The sequence below is a fragment of the Sparus aurata genome, chromosome 8 (assembly GCF_900880675.1).
Source record: "Sparus aurata chromosome 8, fSpaAur1.1, whole genome shotgun sequence".
In the NCBI taxonomy this organism is placed as follows: Eukaryota; Metazoa; Chordata; class Actinopteri; order Spariformes; family Sparidae; genus Sparus; species Sparus aurata.
The window spans coordinates 8,537,470-8,561,857 of NC_044194.1; the positions used below are offsets into that span (position 1 = coordinate 8,537,470).

Genomic DNA, 24,388 nt, shown 5'->3' on the forward strand with positions numbered 1-24,388 from the left:
GGACGTAGTCAGTGAAAAAAAACGTACATGCTTTTATTTTGGAATGATTGCTTATTTGTAGCAGTTACTACCATCTCTCACCTGTCCCACTGTTCACCGCTACTCGCCGTTTCTAAAAGCTTTTTCAGGTAAAGATGTTCTCTTTATAATTAGCAGGGGCAGGGTAACGTTTAAATAATAACGTGTGTTGTTTGAAAAAGTTAATATTAGACCTCAAACAAGAGCCTGAATTAAAATTATCCTACTCCTAAATTAGCAAGACAGAATAAGTATTTTCTTAGACCTCGGTTTTAATTAAACACATTAATGTTAAAGATGAAGAGGTTGTAAATGTTGAGGAGAAAAGAATAATAACCAAGACGTTGTTTTATACGTCAATTAGCTAACTTATTGTTAATTGCAGTAACCTTGCAGTACATAAAGCTAACATTACAGAAGAAAAGGGCAGCTAACATGAGTAAGCTAGCTTAGGTGTCACCATTTTACAGCCAAACGCAGGTGTAATTAATAACATTAATGATTTCTCCACCACTTTGGGAGCAGCAAAAATCCTGTGTCCTGTCCTGTGAGTGAAGTTACATGCTGGCTTACTGTTATAACCGAGTAGAAGCTGAGCAGAGCAGGACCGTTATTAATGCTAATAGTTGAAAAACAAAAACTAAACAAATTAAACAGTCATACATTAAGTCAATTCAGAGTGCATTGTTTTCTTTTTCTCCAGTAACGTTAGTCCTTGTATTGCCATGTGCTAAGACTTGATAAATACTAAATGTATTGGCATTAGTATGTATGTCTATCTGAATACAGTCCATCAGGCAGTAGCTTAGTCTTCCAAATGAGTGAGTAAAACTGTTTTTAGTTCAGGCAGTGTGAACTTGTTTGTTTCTTTTCTTCAAAGTCATACCATTACATTTCTGTAGTTGCTTTATATTGAAATGATTGATTATTTTTTTAATAAGAATTTTGTTAAATAATGTTAAGAGTTGTCACATCAGTGGTACTGACCTGGACTCATCATTTTTTGCTTTGTGTATTGCCTTTGTGTATTGTTAAGTAGTGTGAATGTAATCAAGAGTAAATACTTTTTTCTGTTGAGAAGACATAAAACGTGCGCAGGGATGAAATTTGATGGCATCATTGTACTGACTGTAAACTGACTGTATCATTAATCTCAGGTTTATTTAGTTTTTATGGGATCTTTAGAACATGTTTACTACTGAATAGTAAACACATTTTAGCTCAGGACACAACATTATAGTTCTATTGCACAAAATACCCTGAGAATTATCATGTCATGGTATTCAGATGTTATTTCCTGTGCCATCTTCTGTGTTGTCACAACACAGATGACTCAGAGAATTCAAGTACAATGTAGACAGGCAGTCTTTCCATCTATGTCTTATTAAATGGCTCAGTGCTGTGCTCTGTGTTTCTGAGCTCTCTTCTTTGTTTGATATCTCACTTGGCATTCCCTCTGTGCACAGACCTCGTTATCGTATTCCTATGGAGTGCACTGGCATTTGACATGCAGACACCAAAGACTCTGGCAGCATTGCAGATCAACTGCCTCTCACAGCAGAACTCTCTTTTTTTTGTCATTGGGACTCCTCCTCTCTATCCTATCTCGTCTCTCTAGACTTCAAACAGGTGATGGACCTAAGGGATCATGGGGACTGTCACTTTCTTAAGCCTTAATCTGATTTGAGTTAATTTCTTGTGTTCCTTGCTATTGCAATTGAAGCGTACTCTTTACTGCCTAGTAAAGACTTATTTAGGACTCCCACTGAGAGCAATGATCTGTTATTCAGAAATGCTCTGATCACAATCACACAGTTACACATTCAAACCCTGGAAGCCCCTTTGTACAACCACAGTCTGATCTGCTGGCCGCTGAGTAGCTCTGATGGAGCAGTGGGGATTAAAGGCCTTGCTCAAGGGCAAGTGAGGGGTAGTAATGAGGTCACTTTCCTCACCCAGGTTTATCCTGCAGGTCCGAACGATTGAAATGATGGTCTTCTGGCCACAATCTCGCTGGTCTTACCTTTAGGCCACTTCTGTCCCTACACTCTCATTTATTTGCTTACAATTGCTTTTAAGCTAATCACCAGCCACGACAGAGTTGGTCGGTAGTGTTTTCACTTTGTGAGTCTCTGTGTGTACCTAATCATGGCAAAATGTCATCCATGAGACATGCTCCAAAGGACAAGTCTTTATAGATAATTGAAAGACATTGCATATTTAACCTGAAGAAGCTATGGATCGGGTTTTTTAACACCAGACAGTTTAAAATGCCTTGATCTGCAGGCATTGATCCTAATCCTTCAGATCAGTTTAAGACACTTTTGCTGGCTAGAGGACTTTTGATTTTTTTCTCATAGTAGTTGGTGTTTGGTTTCGAAAAAATGAAAGCCCTGGGGGACCACTGAGTCACTAATGTGATAAATCACTTGACAATTTGAAGGAGTTAATAGCAAATTTATCTTTGTGAAAAATTAGACAGAGTTTTTAAAAATGATTGTAGTATTTGTAAGTCATTAAGTCATAAGATTAAATTAGATTAAATTGTCCCCAAAATCATTTTCAAACAAGTCACTACCATTTGTTTTCATTTGGTTGCATGAGCAAACTAAATGGTCCCTTAAGTAGGGAAGGAATTAGTAAATCAACAGTATTAGCTATTGAGGTGTTATTTATAGCCTGTAGCGTGTGTTGGGATGAGGCCAGATGGACAGCCGTGATCCTATTACCTCTGTTACTTCTCACTGTTGTTTGTCTGCCTCCAGATCCTTCAATCCCTCACCAGACAGTGAACATGACCAGGTTTGGTTCTTGTGTTCATTAAATGTGAGCAGAACACTGAGGTCCGTGACTGTCCATTCAGGGAGCAGGACTGAGCATGTTTCATGGTATGTGTCTCTACAGAAGGATTTTGTTGATTTTGTTGTCATTAAATGCTTACGTTGGTGCTTTTTACTCTGTGCTGTCTGTTTTTAGTGTAATGGTGTGAATGTATGTTCGCTTAGATGTTAAACTAAGTCATGCATATTTGGTAATTCATGACATCTCCTCAATTATTTGTAGATAAAAACAGGTTACATTGAGGAGAGGGCTTTTCTAAAAAACAAAAAATATTCAAGTAGAAAAGAGTAGAGTTTTTCCCAGGACTGTGAGCCGGAAGTAGAAGGACGGCGGCGTCTTTCCTGCGAAGTAACCACAAGCAAGAGCGCTATTGTGCATCTAGTTTGTGTAATTATCATGTACACCTTATACGAAATGTACAAAGATTGTAGCTTCGTCTTGCTCTTTGTACGCCATCTTTCTCGAATGCCGAGGCAGTTTGTTGTTGCTGGTGACGTAAAGAGGTCAGCTGGAGGTGGCTCGGTTACCACTAGTTGAAATGGGTACAGCGCCACCTATCGTACCGTGGTATGACATGCTCCAGCCAATAATTCGATTTTCTCACCGGCATGTATACTCGGACAACTGCAGTTGTCTGATTGAGTAGCATAGTCGAACTATGGCTGTAATCCAACTAAGTTGTGCATGTAAACGTACTGATAGAAAGAATATAAACTTGAATTGTGAAAACCAAAATAGGCAACACAGTATTATTTATCTTTTTTACAGCGATACCTTTGATAAAAGCCTCAAAGAATATGATTAAAACAGATATGCTTTGACAAATAGCTAAGCATCACTTTCTTGTGTGTATTTCTTATACATGAGGTCATATGATATTTAAATTTAAAAAATGAATCTACCCACCTGTTGTGGAAAATGGCACAGGAAGAAGGGTTTTCAAACTGTTTAAATGTGTTGCTACAAAATGGCACGGATTGTCATCAGGATGTTTTTTACATTCGAGACATTCTTATCCTCTCCCTGTTAAAAATGTATGATGACTGCATTTTCTTTTTTCTCAGAGTCTGTTTTATGTTGCTTTTCTTACTTTCTGTTGGTAGATAAGGAGACGTGGTGAGATGCAGGATAAAAGATTCAGAGATTATATCTTTATTTCCTTTGTAGGCAGTCTTGGTTTGAGTAGGGAAATGAAGTAAACTGTTTAGTTGGTCTAATCTTGTGCAAGGGAAAATCCTCCATGCTACCCCAATTCTTGTCTCCCCTCCTTTCGGGACAAGGGGAACCAAGCTTAGATGGTTGTGCAAATTGTTCCACCACCTTCAGTAGAACATGATAACCACACAAAACTGGTTGTATTCTCTTTGATGATGTTGACAGGCACTGCTGCATTAATGAGGCAATGAGAATCAAGTGTTTCTCTCTAAGTCTGCTTACTCTGTTGTAGTCCTAGATTCCTGGTTGTCGATATGATCATGACAGTTCATACTGACAGACATACATGTGGTAGATATCCACGATGGCAAATTTGTGGTGAGATGCTGCTACTACTGTACAGGATTTTCAGCTTACTCCTTGCAAAGACATGCTCATTTAAATCAGCTTGTAAAGTGAGTTTCTTGGCTGAGTTAATTTGTATTTCAAAGAAAAGTTTGTGTCTTGTCGTACTGATTTTTGTGCAAAATCATTTTCAGTCAGGTTTCCTAGTTTAGGGATATATTTGCTCTTTTTTAGCAGTGAACAACCACATGCCAGAGTATTCAGTGTTGGCTCTATGGAGATCAAAAGATGAAAAAGTGGAATACACAGTATGCTTGTTGATGAGGTGCTTTACCTGAGGCAACTCCACTCACCTCCTTCAACAGCAGATGAAGTGATGAAAATGAGGCGTGATGGGTCATTAACACAGCTGAATATCACTTAGACCTTGAGAATGGAGATTCATTTTACTGACTGAAGGCGCACTTAGAGTGCATTAATTGCACTGCCATGGGAAATTATAATGCACACACACCAACTTTTGATGAAGTATTTCACATTTTATGAATCAAATGAACAGCAAGTGTATCTCCATCAGTTGTGCGAATGTTAACTTACTTAACCACAGTTATGTCATGGTACATTCATGGGAATAGAGGATGGTTTTCAAGAGTGTAATTTATTTCCAGTACCTTCAATTGTTAGTATCGATTTGTGATTTTAAAAAGGATGAAATCAGACTGTCTTTGATATATTACAACAAAAAAAAAAAAAGTTTTAGAAAATTGTGTTTTGTTTCATATTAACCATAATCATAAGTCTGTCCTACACAGAGAGGGGGCATGTGTTGACACACATCAGCATGTACTATGACGGTCTTTGCCTCAAGGCATCAACCAGGACACTGCCATCTTCATCAGACTCCGCCATCAGCGCTCTTGTTCAGCTTCCAACTATCAGTTGACATTTATATTCAATAATTATGCAAAGTCACTTCAGTTGCTGAATGTAGAGCAGTCAGGAGATAGCAAGTGCAAGGGCAGATAAGATGGAACGCAATGTAAAAGGTCTATTGAGGCACAGAAAGTGGAGAGCGGCAAAGATAAAGGAGGGCTAATTGTTAAGTATTCTAATGGATTGTTAACCAGTTAATTCCTTTGTTGGATGTACAGGGTTAGTTTAAAGTTAAGAATTAGATAAATGTTTGTTTTTTGCCCGTCTGTCTCTCTCTCTCTGCCTTATGCCTGCTGCTTTTTACCAGCCTTACTTCACTATCTTCCAAAACATGCAAACTGGATCATAATTATGCAGACGTCTTAGAAAGTAGTATGGAAGGGTTTCTCCCCATCCTGCCTGGTTCGCCATTTCTCCGGTACCTCTGCTTAAGAGTCTGGCTGCTTCCCCAGACTCGCGATCCCTTTTTGTCTGGCCAGCTGGTTTCAAAGTAATGTGCTGAGGTTTGATGTTAAAGAGCCATTTCTTTTCCCATGCTGGTGTAAAATCACCATCTGTCTCAATGTCTGCTTTGATTTGAGTGGTCTCTCTGCCAGACCAGCCTGCAGATGCACCTCTGTGAGTCCAGCATCACACCCTGTTGCCTTTGCAATTTGCTCAAGAAACTGTTGCACTTGATTTATATATACAAGCAATATAAAGCAAACAAGTGCCAGTTTTTGTCACTAGTAAATATTTGCTGAAGCTTTCAGCTTTTTCCTGCCACTTATACTATTTATGATCGTTTAGGGTTGTTAAGTTGTGCCTTTTGACCCACTGTATGTCATTTTAGGAATGGAAGATGGCAGCCACCTAAGCTAAGTGTTTGGAGGCATCTATTGTAGCAGGAATTATCACGGAAGTAGTTTTCATGACTTAACCTGGTGTGTTATGTCTGTCTGTGAACAGAATGTGTTAATGCAAAAGTGTCATAACCATGCAAGATGCAGTTACTACTTACACCGATACTTTACAGGTGTGTAGTTGGGCTCAAAGTGAAGGCATAGTTTGAAAACGGGTGTGATTTAAACTAGGGCTGGGCGATATGGCTGAAAAATGTATCACGATAGAAGTGTTTCATATCAGTTGATATCGATAATTACTGATTTTTTTTTTTTACCCATTTGAAATAAGTAACATTTGAAAAATAACCCATTAAATGGTGACTACAGGTGAAGATTTCAGAGTCAGAATGGAAGACACGAGACAAAATAGTGTGCTGACATTGCTTCTTGACAATATGTATAGTTCGTGTCTTTTGAAGTGGGGTCATATAAAGTACATATCTATAGCCGTAATCGCCGATCAGCGCAGCCTCAGTTTGGAGAAGCAGAGAGCCGCTTCAGCCTAGACGCTCAGCTTTGTACTGCAGTGAACAGAGTCCAGTGCAAAGCGAATTTTAACCACCTAAAACAAGGCCCACCTTAAAAAATATATATCAGTTCAAGTGTGCATTGTATAGAGAAAATTCACACCGCTTTACATCGCCGTCAGACCGGCATTTCTTTTGGCACTACATTTTCTCAACCGTAGAACCTCTGTATCCCTACGGGCCGTTGCGCTAATGCGTAGGGATATGGATGTTCTACGGTCTGTGTCTGTGTCTGAAATTAAGTTTCGTTTTGATCGAAAGTAAACACAGTTTCATGCATAAACCTCCCGTACAGCAACTGGGCCTCGCACTGTATTTCTCCGCTCGCAGATTACCTGTTTCTGACGGAGTTCAGTGAAATTATCGAACGTTCTATTGAACGTTTTCTATTGATATTGATCACGTGTCTATCGCGATGGATATCGTTATCGTTTTATCGCCCAGCCCTAATTTGAACCATGATTACTATGAGTAATAATGTATTAATGACTATTGAGCACTCAGGAGTCAAAATATCCACATGTTCACAGGCTTTGCAGCTGGTTTGGTCCCATGACAAAATTTGTTGTTGTTCATACTGTAGCATACTAGGGAAAATATAGAGAGCTCCCTGTTGATAGTGAGCAAGGGTGTGTGTGACCCTAATTTTAATGTGTCATGATTTTTGTATATCTCACCCTGACTAGCCAGCCAGTATAATAACAATAGTAACAGCACAAGAAGACTTGCTCCATTGTAGTCAGTGCTGGGTTTGGCGTGTCACATGCTAAATGATAGTTATGTGCAAAAAACATTTTTCGTCCCAGAGGCTTCCCAATGAAGATCTCTGTTTGTCTGAAACATGTTTTAGACAGGGTGCCATTCGTCTTGAGCTCTGGGATATTACTCGGTCAGTCAGTGAACCATGTCAAAAATTGTGAACAATTTCTTTAATGATTTTCCTTCAATCAAAGGAGGGTTTAATCCCCACAGGTCTTCATTTTCTTGTTCATTTTACTAACACGAAGAGGTCACAAAAACAGTATTTCAAATAATAATTAGATAAAATGCAGATGCAATTCAGGCCTTTGCCTTGTAAATTGTTCCAACAGCAGCCTTTGAGAGAAGAGATTAGCACCATTTGCATTAGCATATTGGTAAAAGAAGCAGCTACCTTTACACTTGTGGTTAATTGACTTCATTTTACATGCATGCTTCTCTCCTCTCTCTCTTCTCTCTCTCTCTCTCCTCTCTCTCTCTCTCTCTCTCTCTCTCTCTCTCTCTCTCTCTCTCTATCACACCCCCTTTCTCTCACTCTCTATCACACTCCCTTTCTTTCACTCTCTTTCTTTTATCTCTCTCACTCCCTGCCTTCCTCTGGGCTGAATTAATGAGAGATCAGTGAAAGGATGTTTACAAGATTAACAAATGCCTCAACACTTAGTCTGTGTATATGAGTGTCAGTGGGGGTCTGTGTTGTCCCAGAGGGGCTGTGAGGATTACACCAGCATCCAATTTACAAGATGCATTAGTTTTCATCACAACTCTCCATAGAACCAAACTGATCTGACACAATTACACCTGAACAATCTGCAATGACTTGTGTATTATGTAACGGAATGAATATCAATAAATAACACAGGCCATAATATCTGTCTGTATCTGTTCTCTGTTAGGATTGCCCGACCAGCAGACTAAGTACTGGACCTAAATTCATTAACTGTCTTTGCTTAGTGTAGGCTTATTATCATGAAAGTGTGTATTCTTTATTTAAACCCAAATATTAAACGCATTATCATGGACGACATGGCCAGCATGGCAAGTTTTTGAGAAAAATGTGCTTGATTGATTTTTCTGCAGCTTTATTTTTCCTATCTCTGATCCTCCTCTCCTCCCTGCTCTCCTTTCTCTCTCTGTCTATTTCCCCTAAGCCTTTGTAGGATTAGAAGTGATTCCACTAAAGAACATTTTTACACAAAATCTGCCATCTCAATCTGTGACTGACTGAATTGCGAGTTAGCATTGTAGAGGATATTTTATTCTAGGGCTGCACAATTAATCAAAATAATATAGAAATTAACTGTGCTGAACTGAAGCAAACCAGCTAAGTAGCAAGTCAGTCTAACTAGTGCTGTCACAGCGCTGTGGAGATAGGTCTGACTATGCAAGACTGTAACTTGAGAATGCATGCTTCATTGTATTCAGTGCTAAGTTTAGTTTGTCATTTGCAAAGCAATAGTCATACATACAAATTACATACACATTATTTTGCCTTGTCCCAGAGCTGTCTTGGAGAAAATATCTGGCTGACACATTTTCTATCTTCCCCAGCATGATGGTATGCCGTTAGTCTCGAGCTTGGTTATCAGTAGAACATTTCCTACTCTTGCAACATACAACTGAGTTTTGGGACTGAGAAGTTGGAGTGAAGAGATTTTCAAAGCCAGATTCTTGTCTCCTTTGTAAGTAATTGCAAAGGGAAAGTTCCAATAGAACTACAATCAGTTTTTTTATTATAAGGGCTGTATGCAAACGCTTGCACAAAAATATTTGCACACATACACACACACACAGCAAATGTCCCCTCAAGTTTAAAAGAGCAATAGGTAATTACCATTGGCCAAGGGTATTGACACCAGCGAGGCAGAGATGAGAGGAGATGCTCGACTGAATTATTCGTACTAATTACTCTCTCTCATACACCTATGGGAGCTGTGTGTGGGTTTAGTGTGGTTTACATGTACATGTGTATTTGAGTGTAAAATGTGAATGTGTGTGTGTGTGTGTGTGTGTGTGTGTGTGTGTGTGTGTGTGTGTGTGTGTGTGTGTGTGTGTGAGATAGTGCCAGTGCCAAAGGAAAAGCTATTGCAGCTGTCTGTGGCTGGCAGAAAGGCATCTTCAAAAGCCTTCAGCAAGCTGAAGGCGCACATTTTCCCCTAACTGCTACACTATACAGTAGACCAATTTTAGCTTCTTATGAACACTGAATTACTCCAATTCTCTGTGAATTTGGCAAACGATTTTGCTACTGTACTATTTGTTTGATTTAATGGGTATCTACTTTAGCTTGAGGGGCAACTCTCTTATAAATCAAAACTCTGTTGTATCTGTGGTAGGAGGTCTACATATGAACTCGCTGTAGCTATTGATTTACTGTACTGCTTTTCAATATATCACTGCCTTGCAGTGTCTTTATTAAAGGTACACGTATAAATGCGGTTAATGTGGGCAATGGCCAAGCAATTTATAACATTTTCTTTTCCTGACAGCACTAGAGACTACTCTATTACCTACAGGCATTATACTGTGTTAAATCTCCCATGAATTTTAGGAAGGATTTTTCTGGCTATCCAAATGGTCATTACTAGACACAACATTTAGTCATTTTGGGTCCATCTGGAAAACATTAACTCAGGATACACTTCATGTTACACACACATGTGTGTCTCTTTGCATTTGGGGTGTATGGGTACACAAAATTCACGGTTTGGTAAGTACCTCGAGTTTTGGGTCACTGTTCAGTACAATTTCAGGGCAGCAGGGAAAAACAAACAAATCTCACGTCTTGATAGAGGTTGACATTCAACAGTCGGGTCATTGGCAATAACAGTTAAGGCACCTACATTGGCAGATTGTCAGTTAGAAAAAGGGGAGTAGAGAGAAGGACTTGCCTCCCAGCGATTATCTTAATAGACACTTTTGAGTGATGCCATTGTAAATTACATGTTTGTAAATGCTTCCACAGACACACTAGACTTCAGTTGAACATCAGCCCTTTTCACATAGAGGCTCTGCATCATTGCTGCAACGAATGCTCACTTTTCCTGCGCCTTTTTTTGTTTACACTGAACCAAGCAGCGTTGGTTTGAAGCCGTTAAAAGTGTGTTAGTACAGCACGAGGGCTGCGGAACCAAAAGAGGCATGATGGTAAACATCATGACTTTGACATCTGTGTGTTTTGTGTTTACCCAGGTTGTATCCGCCGATTGTTTATGATCGAGTGGATGCTATCATAATGTGTTGTAATTGAGATCCTGACCCACCATGCATCATGAAAAGGAGGACTAGAGTTATGTTTCTTGCTCTAAATTACATAACTACATAATCACCATTACTAAACAGTGGACCCTGACTCTCGGAGAGGGATGCTGTTTTCTAGGGGAAAGTTCTGTGAAGTCTCGGTCAGGAGGGTGACAAAGACATAGTGAGTTATTTTTTGTCCTCTGAATCATGTAACATATGATTGATGCTGTTTTTTTTGGCAGAAATGTGATGAAGAGTTGGTAGCACAGACAGGATGACAGAAGCTCTTCCATGTATGGATGTTGTTTTGTTTTTTTCTCATATAAGTTGCTGAAGACCCTACCAGTTACCACATTACTGTTTTTTGTTATGTAACGTTGCTTTGTGGGACCAACACGCCCCTGTTCCATGCCTATGGCTTTTTCTTTTCGCAGGTAATATCAGAGTCAGATGAGCATGACAGATGACCAGGCAGGGTATTGGCGCATGATTACTGCATTGAAAGGGCAGTGTAAATTGGGCTATTGGAGTCATACAGTCTAATCTTTCTCATTTATGCTGCACCTAACTGGGAAACCATAATGCTCCCATACAGTGGAACTAAATGTCATCATGGGTTGATCCTGTAGTTATCAAGAGAGCAAAGAAGTGTTTCCCGTCAGAGTTGTTGTAATTTGCTAGTGTTTGTGACATGTGGGAGAGAAAATGACCTCTCCATGTCCCGATTATTATTAAACCTGCCTAGCTAGGCACACCCAAAACACTCCTATGACAATCATGCTGTTGTTTTTTGTGTTTAATTAGCTTAGCTTCCTCAGAATAGCTTGCCACCTAACTTTTTTTCAAGCTTCTGAGGCTAAACACAAATAAGTTAAGGACGTGGTTCAGAGACAAAGACATTTTTATGATTTTATTATGTTCGTATGTCTGTGTCAACGCTGTCTAGAATTTTGGTTCAGTAGACTACTACAGTAATTTTTCTGGGAACCGGGCATACCGAACTGAGGAAGTTGTATTCCTGGCCATTTAGGACTGATACGAGCACCATGACACTCCTACTGTCCGAGGTCATTTTTTTTCCTACTACCGGTATGTTTGTATTACTGCAAGAAAGATAAGCCCATAAGACGTCTGTAAATTATCCAGTAAGGCAATCAAACCTGCATTCATTATGATGTATGGTTAATCCAAAGAATGGCACAGCCAATCGTTACTCCCTGTTCATCTAGAGATCAACCTCTTAAGATAATAGTGGAGTCAAGCCAAACTGTGAAACACAAGCTTATGACCTCTCATGGGGCTTGGTTTCCATAACAACTCCACTGACTTGCATATTCATATTTCATTGAATATAAGGTGACAGAAAGTAGACTAAATGGTATGTGTGCATAGGAGGCAGTGAAGGAAGGTGAAAATTATAAGAGAGAAATATGGGGATGTTAGAGAGTATGTAGGGGAAAGAGAAGCATTGGTTAATGCTGCCGAACATGGTCTTAAACTGACAATGCTTTTGATCAAAAATGGAACTGCAAGCATGATCATATTATCTCATGCATGCATAGTGAGTGTAATATGTTACTTTAGTACTCAAACCACTTACAAACAATACAAACAGCATCAACATAGTAGCCTTGTTTGCACATTTGAAATTTCTTGTGCATGGCAAAATATGTGTTATGGACAAATCTCTTTTTTTAATGATACTGATGATTTAAACCCCCAAGATTTGTCAGTAAAGAAGCTCATTTGTGGTACCAAATAGCTGTTCTGTAGCTGTGTTACAGACACACACGCACACAAACTACTGCCTTTTATATCATATGTATATCCCCGAAGATGCTCAGATGATTTACGTGGCAGACTTCTGGTTCAGTGGCTAGGCCAACTACATAGTGAGGTCAGTGTTTTTATGCAGCCCTCAGCTGTGCTCTTTCTTGCATTACGGATTTCGTTTTTATCTTCAGTCCTACCTTTCCATAGTTTTTTCCATTTCCAAGTGGTGGGTGTGCTTTGTGAGGCAGAAAAATGCATTGGACACAACTGCTCTTCATTCACTGCCCCGGCAAAAGAGGGGAATCATTTTTCTCTGCTGGCTATTAGGCTGAAGGACCGCAATTTCACATGCAGGCAAATGCGCACACGCACATATACACACACACATAAAGATACACTCACGTGCACACATACAGGTGTGTATATAAAAATGCACACACCAAGGCACACTGATCCCTGTGGACATAGACGTGGGGGTATTAGGTCATTATTGTAGCTTTAGAGAAATGAATACTTCATTTCATACCCCTCTCCAGAGGAGGTTATTGATCAGCCTTCCCTCTGCAGATTTGGAAGTGTGTTTTTGTATGTGTGTGTTTTTTAGTCTCAGGGCTGCGTCTTTGTCAGATATTTACGCTTGAAATGTCAGATGTGAGTGAGAAGCAGAAATACGTCTAACATACTGTACTCTTGCACCAACCTCCAACAGTTATGAACAGTTGAAATCAGACCACTTACCAGCAAAATTATAATGTATCAGTGTACTCATGTGGCATAGTCCAGTTCTCAGGTATCCATTTATATCCTCATTATAAACCAAATGTGTGTATTTTTGTTATAATAATTATAAGTGATTGAACCGTCTGCAACACCCTCTCCTTCCTGACTATTTGTCAGCCACTGGCAAGGAGCCCTGCTTGGTAATAACTCTCTCAGGTTAGTCTGGTGCTAGGTAGCCAAGGGGCAGCCAATGAAAGACAATCCATTAGTGAGTGACCATTGGGATAGCCAGAAATACTTCCTAACATTCATGGGAGATTTACCACAGTTTAAGGCTGGTAGGCAATAAAGTAGTCTCTAGTGCTGTTAGGAAAAGAAAATGTTCTAAATTGCGTGGCCATTGCCCACATTAATCACATTTATACGTGTACTTTTAATACCGACATTGCACAGAATCATAATGTGTTTATGCAGTTTGTCTTGAGGCGTGTTACTTCTTGATGATGCAAGGTGGCAACCACACTGTCACTGTATAACCATCCATAATGTCCCCCTCTTTGTATCCTAGATGACATCTTTATTATCAGCCCTGTTTACTCTGTAATTTAACCACCAGTCACAGTTAAATGTCTTGCAATTCTGACTCTGCATTATGTCGTAACCCCTCCCACACCAGCCCACGCTGTCTGAGTGGCATGTGCTCTCCGTTCTCTTGTCAGAGAGTCTGCCCCTTCTGCCTACGTCACTATTGTCTCTGAGGTGCATTTGATAATAAAGTTATTTTTAACCGCATGTATTATTCCCAACATCATAAACTATCCTCCGCTATGGGCCCACTGCCAGTACTGTCATTGCAGTGTAATAGGCAATACATCAACAAGTGTGTTTGTGTGCGTGTTGTGTTTGAATGAGCTAGTGTGATTCAATGTGTAATGTCTCAGCTCTTTCAGACATAAAGTGGCATGTAGGAGTCTGGGATCACTCAGTGTCTCACAGTGCTCATCTTTTATCAATGGACTGCGTCAAATGGATGTGTGCCAGTAAATGTTTGCAAGCGGGCTGGTCAGAGATTAAACCTGAGTCATTTTACATAACATACAATAGGTTGTAAAACTGGTTTCGATGGCTGTGTGATATTTATAATCTCTAGGTAAACGCATAAGGAAAATTAAGGTGGTAATAGTTGCTCTTCTGAGGCTCTGTGGCATGCAGCAGCCTGGAGTTCTGAGAATGCATTTTCACACCCGCTGCCCTGTGCAGTCATGTTTGATATGCTGCCTCTCTCTCTATTGCTCAGCTCCTAGTGCTGTACTGTAATTACTGCACTTGGCAGAGAGTCACGACACATCGACAACAGATGAATTTGGGTGCGGGGAGGGGATGAGAAAAAGAAAAAAGAGATGTGGGGGTGCGGATGGGTGTTGTGAGGAAAAGGAGTACTGCAGAATTATTTCAGACTTCTACTAAATAATTGCAGCACTAGGAAAATTGAAGTTTTAGAGTAAGCCATGCCAGCAGATGCAGGTGGACATATATTTATGGAGGAGCGTGTGCGCTTGTCTGTGTGTCTGATGTGATAAAGTACAGTTACATGCTCACCCCAATAGTTAGCAAATCTCAGTGACAGTTTGTATCTGATAAGGTTCTAAGATTTTCTGTATGGGATGTGTTATATCTTGCCAGCTTGTAACTGAACTAACCTATTTACTATTTACTTTAAAAGAATATCCAGTGAGATTAGTAGTGAATAAGTAGGGTTGCAACAGTGACAACATATTTCCAACAGCTACTAAGCTTGTGACAACACTGGTGTTTAAGATTAAAAAAAAAGTTGCTCACTATCTGTAGAGTGCTGTAGTAATTTACTGCAAATGCAAAGAAACCTTTCCTACTGCTGCAGCTTCAGGTTATATTATTTTACTTGTGAAGCATAAGATGACATGTTATTATGAAGTAGATTAGTCATAGAAAATGTGTGTGTAAAAATGAGTCTACAGAGCAAAACAATGGACATTTTTAGCACTTTATAACAGGGGATCAGTTTGAAATATATATGTGATTCATTTTATAAAGACCTCCAACTTCAAATAACGTCAAATAGACGCTTTTGGTTTGCGATTTGACAACAGATTATGCGCCGCCATCTTGTTTGTCAACTCTCTTTACTCTTGTCTCATGAGAAGGGAAATGGGACTCCTTATACTCTGTGTTGCCACTCTGCTGCTGGCACTGCTGCTGCATGGTATAGACACCTTCAGTTTATAATTGTAGCGTCTGTCATTTCAGCTAAGTATTGATATAAAAAAATGGCAAAACAACAGTGTGCCTCCTGAGTAAGTCATGTAATTGCTGTATGCCAGAACAATGTGCAACACCAGTTTGTGAGAAAGAAGCTTAAATGTAGTCTCAGAGTTTTCTGCCATATAATTTTGCTGATTTTGTGTATTGGCACTCAGCACGAATTAGGGACTCCATACTCTATATGTAACTGCTGGAGTGAGAGGAGGAGATACAAATAGGCAGAAAGGAGTTGAAGTGGTGTCACACGCTGTGATAATATCCGTTGAGGGGAATGGGAGTTGTGATGTAAACATAATTCAACAGATTTCTGTACTGTAATTATAGCTATGTATGTTGCAGACATATGAAAAAGTGCTTTTAAAAACAAAATAGCTTCCTTGTTTGCACAAGGAAATCTGAAAATAATTAATTTTCTACTAACTATGTCGTGGGGATGACAACTCACCCAGCCCATGAGATTCTCTGTCGGAGTGGTGTAGCAGAAGCAGCCATAAATAGTTACAAAATGACAAAAATGTTGTCTATGACTGACTGTATGTTGAGTTGAACAGTATCAGAAACATCTAGTTTGTTATTGTATATTCACAAAAAATCCGATTTCATGTAAAACCGTCAAAAATAAATCCAGTGTTAGAGAAAGGAAATATTTTACCGTCGTCTTCCACCGCAGTCTTTGACATTAACTAGCATGTTGGATATTTAGCTTGATAATTAGCTAGATGATTAAAATGGTCACTTAGATCAGAGTCCTGTACGGGTCTTAATTTGCAAACCCGCACCCGCCTGCACCCGCCACTTTAAACCACATCCGACCCGTTTTCCGACAGTAGCACAAATTACATTCCGTACCCGAGCCGACCCGCTATAAATTGATACCGACGCCCAAAGGAAAATTGGACGGATGCAATTTTTAAAAATGAAAGTAAGCCAGTGCGGGGAATGGGAGTTCTGGGAGGGCGCAAGCACGCATGAATGAGCTCATATAAAATATAAATGCTTATCATTTGTGTCGCTAATAATGGTTGATGATAAGTGACTCCTTTAAAATGGCAATCATAAAACCCGACCCGCCTCTCCAGGCGTCCGACCCGATCCGCATCTATGTCCGACACAGTACATTATTTTTCACCTGTGCAGGACTCTGACTAAGATAACTCCTCTCTTGAAACAAACAATAAAGATAGTATTTCTTTACAATAGTAGACGAATCTTCATTCCAAGCCCATAAGTGGTGTTGACTAATCCTAACTCTGAGTATTGTTTGTAATTGTTATGGTCAACGTACAGCATTTTTGAGAGAGAAGAAATGGAAGTAAATCATTGTAGACATCTGAGCAGCCAGTAAAGAACTACAATGAAATGAATTGAGCAGCACTGGGAAGCTAACAAATGAGAAAAGGCTCTGTGAGTTAACTTCCAGTTGTGCCCTATAATACACTGTCCGCACCAGGTAATGTTGGTGTGCATAGCAGAAGAGGGAAATAGCTTTTTGGGATCAATGATGCCTCTCAGAAAAGATTTTGGCTACTGCTTATATATGCTGGTTCCGGACATATTTTATTCATTCTCATTGGAACTGAAAAGGAGAAAGACTCTGCAAATCACCAGGGATGGAAGAATCTATATACCTTGAAATTACATTCCTCAAACAAATACAAATATTACTCGTGGTGTCATTGTAACGATGCAAACTATCCATATAAAAACTGCAATAAGTAAACCTCAGTTTACCATATGGTATGGCTAGGAAAAACCAAACTGAACATGTTAACAGTAACTTGTAATGTTGAATATTCATGAATACACTTGCAATCGCTTGCAAGCTTAAAAGTAAATCAAGCATAGATTCTTGGACTATTCAACGTTGGCATTAAAACGTTGGGAAGCAATTAAGTGTACAAAGAACAAGAACATACAGTGGAAATCTATTTGTTTAGAACCACTTCCTGTTGTGTTGAAATAACAGGGTTCTCATAATCTGGACAGCAAATATAAAAGCCAAAACAAAGTCTTGGATGAGAATCTGTGAAAGCAAATATCCTGTTGGTAAAGAAAGAAGTAAACATATTAAAGCATCTCCTTAATATAATTATTCAGCTTAACTGAGTGCAAGGGAAAATTGAGGTTCTCTGTTTCATGGTATCCAGCAAAATGCATAATGGCAGCAAGCAAGCATATTAAATTGTATTTATACTCGCAAGTCATTGACACACAAAGCCACACAATGAAAGAGAGATTGAGCCCCTATCCATGAACACTCTCCGGATGCATTGAGGAGCTGTCACTTCCAAATGATGTCTTGATACCATCTGTGCGATATTGTTTTACCATCTTCTTTAATGAAGGCTTAACATCTTGAGCACATAAATACCACATTTTGTTTGCATAACTGTGAAGAGGCTCATATTAGACACTCTTCCATACACCAATCAACACAGCATTGCACAGTATAATTCACTTCCTCCTTTTACCCCCTCTTGATGTCACTGGCATCTATTTGTATGCAAATTAATTGTGTTACATCAGGCAACTGGTGGGAGCATGAGAAACATGGCAGGCTTTCAGACAGGTTAGGTTATGAATGTCAAGTTCGTCATATTTCTCACACTTGTTTTGCATCCTGTGGGATGGCATTTACCATCCTTAAGTCCAGAGTTAGAATCAGTTGAAGGTGATGCCACACACAAAAAGAGCAAAAGTTTAGGCATGACAGCACAGCGCTTACATCAAGCTCTTAATGATGCTGGTACATCAGGCAGCACAGTTGAAGTCACACATGGATCAATGATTTGAGACTGGTGCACTGTTGTGTTCGGCAGTTGTCTTAGTATGACACTGCTGTGCTAAAATGACACTGTGGTATACCCTGTTGAGTATTTTAAATTGTTTCAACATGCCACCTGCTAACTACCTAAAAGCCCTCATACTTGTTTTCTACAAAATCTCCTTGGTAATAACAACAATTGCAATATCAGAAATTATTATAGCACGATTCCACAAATGTTATGAAAATGAGTTAATGAAATGTGGTTCATTCATGATGCGCAGACTTTTTACAGAAACTAGCCTTATCTGGTAAAGAGCTGCCCTTTAGTAGTGTGTGGCTGTTCTGATCTACCCTTTTTCTTTCTCTTCCCATTACTCACAGTGATGGGGTTGGGTTAGAGCTGAAACTCTGTTTCCTCTGTTTTTATATCAGTGAAGATGACACAACAGTGGAAAAGGGATCTGCAGCAAGGACTGAATAATGCAACTACAGAAACTAACTTAAACTACTTGAAAATCCTGCAGCAAAGACCTCTCGCTGATGAGAGTGTTTGTATAATTTTTTTTATGTACTTAGCAGCATCCAGACACTTTGATCCTAGATTTATTGAGGTGGAAGCTAGCATGCATAGGATTTTTATGTGACTGGGGATCCAAACATTTCCACTAAAGGGTAACCCCACCAATCTTACACATTCAAATACAGCACGATACAGTACAGTTTACAGCATATAAGTAGTATAAGTAGTATCAAGTGTTTTGTGGCTCCCGAGGAAGCTGCATGTAATCTGTTAAACTGCCTACAATGATATCACTCAGTGGCTTAGTTGCAGTGTGGGTAATGTAGGTGGCAAGTTTTGGTTGTAACAATTTTGATCATTGTTTTTTTTAAACTGTCCATAATGAGTACAATAGTGTTATAGGAGTGCTTGCAGGACCCGCTGTATTAATGAAGGGATCTAGCAGCAATTTTAAAGCGCCACAGTAACAAAAAAACTATCGAACACTATGATAATAGATTACTTGAGATATTACACAAAGAAGATCATAATTTGTATCTGCATTTGCTCTTGGTACCATCGAGACACCATCATTTTCATACCAATGACAGCTGTAAAAATAAGAAGAAATCTCTAGTTTGGTTTAGTTTTAGTCATTAAAGAAAATGTATGTTATAGAAAAAGGCTAGCACATTTAATCTGACGAATCACTGTATTCAAATTGAGGATTTTTTCGAGATTTTTCTTTTTTTAAGGGTGATGACGTTGCTGAGTTGCTGCCTGTCGTAATCAAGATCATTTAAAGAAAATGTTTGAGCTTGTTACAAAAAGATATCTTGTGTGTGTGGCAGAAATTATTTAAACAAACAAACATCTTTCCACTCACGTTAAGCATTTTCAGTTGCTGCATTAATCCATTATCTTTTTTTAGGATGTGGGTTTTTTTTGTTTGATGCAGGTCCAGACAAGATTTTGTCTATTTGTAGGTCACTCACAAAAACAAACACTCTCTCAGCATTGTCAGAGTTTCTTAGCATGACTTCTCAGATCAGCTATCTGGTCTGTTGTGTCAAACTGCCATTGGACTGGATTGTGACCCAGATTCAGTGTGTTTCTCTCACAGATGACAGATGTAGATCAATAGTCATAAAAGCTCAGGAATAGATGGCTTAGTAATGGCTTATACCCCTGCTTTTAGAGGGATCAAATGGGTTTATCTTTTTGTGAATGAAAAGGGGCTTTCGTTCACTCCGTCTGTTTCTTATTCTTTCTTTGCCTTACACAGGAGACACTTTACTTGTTTCCACCACTCTGTGTTAATTTACCCTTATTATAAACCTCATGATTTATTTCTCAATTTTGCATGGATAAGGGTGCGTACAGGCGCAGTGAGAGAATGCTGTGGGGTTTAAGGGCAGCAACAGAGTAAACAGCATGAAATATTGATGATATTCAGGAAGGAGGATGCCAGTTGCAAAAGACACATTCATATTAACAATCTTCTATTATTATTCAATAATAATTGTTGCTGCTTCAGCAGCAATATGGTCAGAGAAACAGTGTATGCACTCACTGTGCAATGGGTTATTCACTTGTGTAATTGTAGGACAAAATGTGTGTTACAAAATTATATGATGCATGCTAAGTTTTTTTTTTTATTCAAATACATTATATACAGTACGTTTATTTAATGATGACCACTGCCTCAATTTCGCGTTTCTTAGGCATTATCCACAGTTCTGATGTTAAATCAGCAGTTTCCTTCTTGGTCAGGGTGTGTGTGAAAATAAAGAAAAGTGGCTTTGGCAGAAACCCTTTTGATGAAATGCACTAATTTAGAGTTACTGTCTTCTCCCACTGCAGAACATATGTGAGCATTCAAATTCTTTCAAAAAAAAAGTAGTGTGTTATATCCAGCTGACGGCCTACATATTGCACTGTCTTTGGGAAAAAGAATTAATTTGATCTGCTGTATGTAGCTTTTAGGATTCCTGAATGTGACATGTGTAACCCAAATGTATCTTACTTTCCTTATAGGAGAAGAAGAGAAGAGAAAGAGAAAACAAAGGTTCACAGTTGTTTTGATTTCATCATTGACCGCTATTGTTCTTGTTGTGTATTGAACAGTTTATACATACAGAAGCTACCACTGTGTAACAAGTCATGAGCAGCAGGAGAGCTGTGTAATTTACTGGGAGGCATCTACCTTAGGCAGCTTTGCATGATTAATTAGTTCTTAATACTGGCCTCAGACTAACACGTTGGTATTTATGAGCTGAAATCATTTTCTGTGAAAGGAACAGTGATGGGATATTTGTGGAAATGTTAAATATTTAGACCTGCAATAGCCAATGAGAGCAGGCTGAACCGGAAGTGTCCGGTTCAGCCTGCTCTCAATGCTCTCAATGGCTGCTCTCAATGTGTATTGTAGACATTTTGTGTTTGATAGTATTATTTAGCTCTTTTCTCATGGTCTGTCTTTATCTGTGCATGATGAGACAGTTTGTTAGACAGTTTAATTAATCCATGGATTGGATGAGTCTTTGCTGACAAATATCAGACTCAAGTTTTTGTGTTGATTAATTAACTCATAATTATTGTTTTTCAGTACTTTGATAGATACTTGGCACCTTCATTGTTTTGTTGTCTTTACCAAATAGGGATGGTCCCCAAAGAAACTGATAGTAAGTGGCAGTTGCTGCATCAGAGAATGAAAACTATGCGGTCACTGCCTGATTCCTTTTTTAGGAACATGGACGCTGAGCTTAAGTAAAAAAATGGTCCAGTTAGAGAGTCTCTGCTGACCTCGGTCTAGCATTCCTTGGGTCTGATATGTTTTGTTTTTTTAAATATATATATATGATCACTATGCATTATTGAAAATAGTTATATCTATTGAGGTATGGGTGGATAATACAATTTGGATTCAGGGAAATTGTGATATGGCTATGTCTCTGAATTTGCATTACAGTGAATTAAACAATACATGTCTCCTGTATAAAGGTTTCCTAAAACTTTGTTTTGGCTTAAGGTAGCTTTCGGGATTGCATCTGCCCCAAAAATCCGGTATTGGTTTTGCTCTATAGTGCAGTCAGTGTGCTCATCATGTGTGATTGGCTCATTGCAGGAGATATGCTGGCAGTTAGCCCAGCAGGAGGCGGCTGCATGACAGCTTCTATTGAGGAATTAACATCTCATTGTCATTGGCAATCTGAGATGTTTAATTGGGAAATGTGATGATTTCCAAATGTTCAGCATCCAGCAGCCAAGTCAACGTAATGCTCTCAATTATAATCCCAGTTTGTTTACACATTGTTGCCTTTTTTCTTAACATGTTATGGCTTTTCATACTTCAACTATAATAACACCTGTTCGTCTCACTTTACTAATGCACCTCATGCTTTGTGATAAACAGTTCAAAAGCTTATGGACTGAATATCAGCCATTATATGAATGTATGAATGATAGTTTATACAAGGGTTGCAGAACTAGGCACTAGAACTGTCAGATTTTATGATTTCATTTTATGTCTCTGGGATGCACGAACTGGATGAGACCCGTGCTGAGTGTGACTTCTGTCTCACAGAGATTACTGATCACGTTAGCCACATTCACCTGAAGCTAACATCTGCAGCCATTAATAATAACTGTTACAGCAAGCCCAGCTAATCAGCCAAGATCTGAGAAGGCGCTGTCAACCTTGCCGTCCAACTCTGAGAGAGGTATATGCAGCAATGTCAATAAATGCCTCATCTTAAAGCAATTTTATAGTAGATAACAACAAACAGAAAAAACAACATAAAAACAAAACTGAGTTGAAGCTGCATTAGCCGTTGTGGTAGTAGTTTGTGCTTGAAGGCATGAACCCTGATTCCCCACTGTAGCATATATTTGATAACATTAACTTAAGCCTGGCACAGTGACATCCTTGACCTCTCCAGCATCCCCATCCTGCCTTTTAAGCACTGTGGTGGTTTATGGAGAGATAGTGCAGTGCATGGTATGAAACAGGTCTTAATTGGCTGGCAGGCTTTATGAAGTTCTCTCTGGGGAGCCCCATTGATTATTAAAAGGCAGGCTGCATCAAAGAGCCAACTGCCACTCCAGCAGCAACCCTAGAAACACAGAGATCAACAAAAAAATGATCATCCACAGCTTCCTGTGGTTATACAGAGAGAATTTCTAAACAGACGGACAGATAGCGAGAAAAGGAATTGTGTGAGAACAAGAGGAGACAGTATCAGGGAAAGATATGAGGAGAAAAATCAGGGAGGATGCTGTGTGGAAATGGATTTTGGCACACACAATTTTTTTTGTCAGTTTTCGTCTGTATCCCTAGAAATATTCCGTAGCCATGTACTTTACACACAGCATGCTTTAGAAACTGGTTTGATAGCTTTATGTCAGAGGTCATCAAGAATGAAACCTCAGTTCTATTTGTTGTATATTTCTGCTTTGTTTGTTCTAAATCGTTTGATTTTGGATATTGATAGAACTGTTTGCATACGTCTGTGTTGCTGGCTGGAAGACAAGGTGGTACCACAAACCAGTGTTAAAAGTGTCACATCAGCTCCAGCGATGCGTTGCCCAGACTCCGTACAAAATCTTTTCTGACAGAGCGTAGAAATAGCCGTGTCCTCAAATGTTCTCTTTGCAGTCTTGGCAAAAAGAAAGAGATGCAAAAGGTTTCCCATAACATTACATTTTTTCTCACTGTCGCATTTCTGGTCCAGTCTGCGGGGGTGACAGATTGAAAAGCCATAGTGAAGGAGCTTGCCAAGCAGGATTTCTACTCTGCCAACCAAATCAAAACAAATATTGATATCATAACTCATGACCAGCATAACAGTGTGATTACCCTGCTGTGAGCCTATGAATATCCCTGTAGTTTTCATGTATGTCAGCTGTGTGTGTGGTGGTGTGTGTGTGTGCGTGTGTGTGTGTGTGTAAAAAGAAAAAAAAGGGGGGCACATCTGCTTACTGCGTCAGCCCATGCGCACTGGATAGAGACAGTGGCTTTGGGATGTGGTGCAGCTACTGTAGAGTATTGATTCCAAAAGCTTTTAGCGCATGGCTAATTTTCCATATGGGGCCTCTGCATGTGGGCCCAGGGCTCTGAATAGGTCAGGCATTGTTTTGTTTACACTAAGCAGCTAATCTGTGTGAGCTGGCTGTGCACGTGTGTGTGTGTGAGAGAGAGAGAGATTGTGAAAGTGTGTCTGTTGACAGTTCTGATTTTGAAGGAGGCTACTGTAACAGAGAATGTATTTACTCTAACGCGCGCACACACACACACACACATGCTTCATGTATTACACCAAGTAGGCTGCAAGTGTAATTTTTAGAAAGTATTTTTTTATTTTAATTTTAGAGTCGGACATACAGTTTTTTTTTTTTCAGCAAAATCATTCTAGGTTCTTTATCAGATATGTGGTGGAGTCCAATATTTATATAAAAAGAGATAGCTACTATTGTAGCTTGGTACTGCCTCCTCACCAATTCCTTCTTTTAGGATGTCAAAACATTTCCACATTTGATTAAGAAGAAGAGCTTACTGCCATATGCATTATTATCATGTTGTGTCCACCATAGTTCTCTACAGCAGATGTGTGTCCTGTTAAAC

At 39.3% G+C, this 24,388-nt stretch overlaps 1 protein-coding gene across 12 annotated transcripts in view; it reads left to right on the forward strand.

Moving 5' to 3' along the window:
- The first annotated feature begins 2,783 nt into the window (after positions 1 to 2,783).
- The window catches only part of shank3a (SH3 and multiple ankyrin repeat domains 3a), a 181,015-nt gene continuing 159,410 nt past the window's right edge, over positions 2,784 to 24,388 (forward strand). For all 12 annotated transcript variants that reach the window (XR_003984993.1, XR_003984991.1, XR_003984992.1 and 9 more), the window contains exon 1: positions 2,784 to 2,906. The gene's annotated coding sequence lies outside the window, so the exon portion shown is untranslated. The remainder of the gene's footprint in view (positions 2,907 to 24,388) is intronic.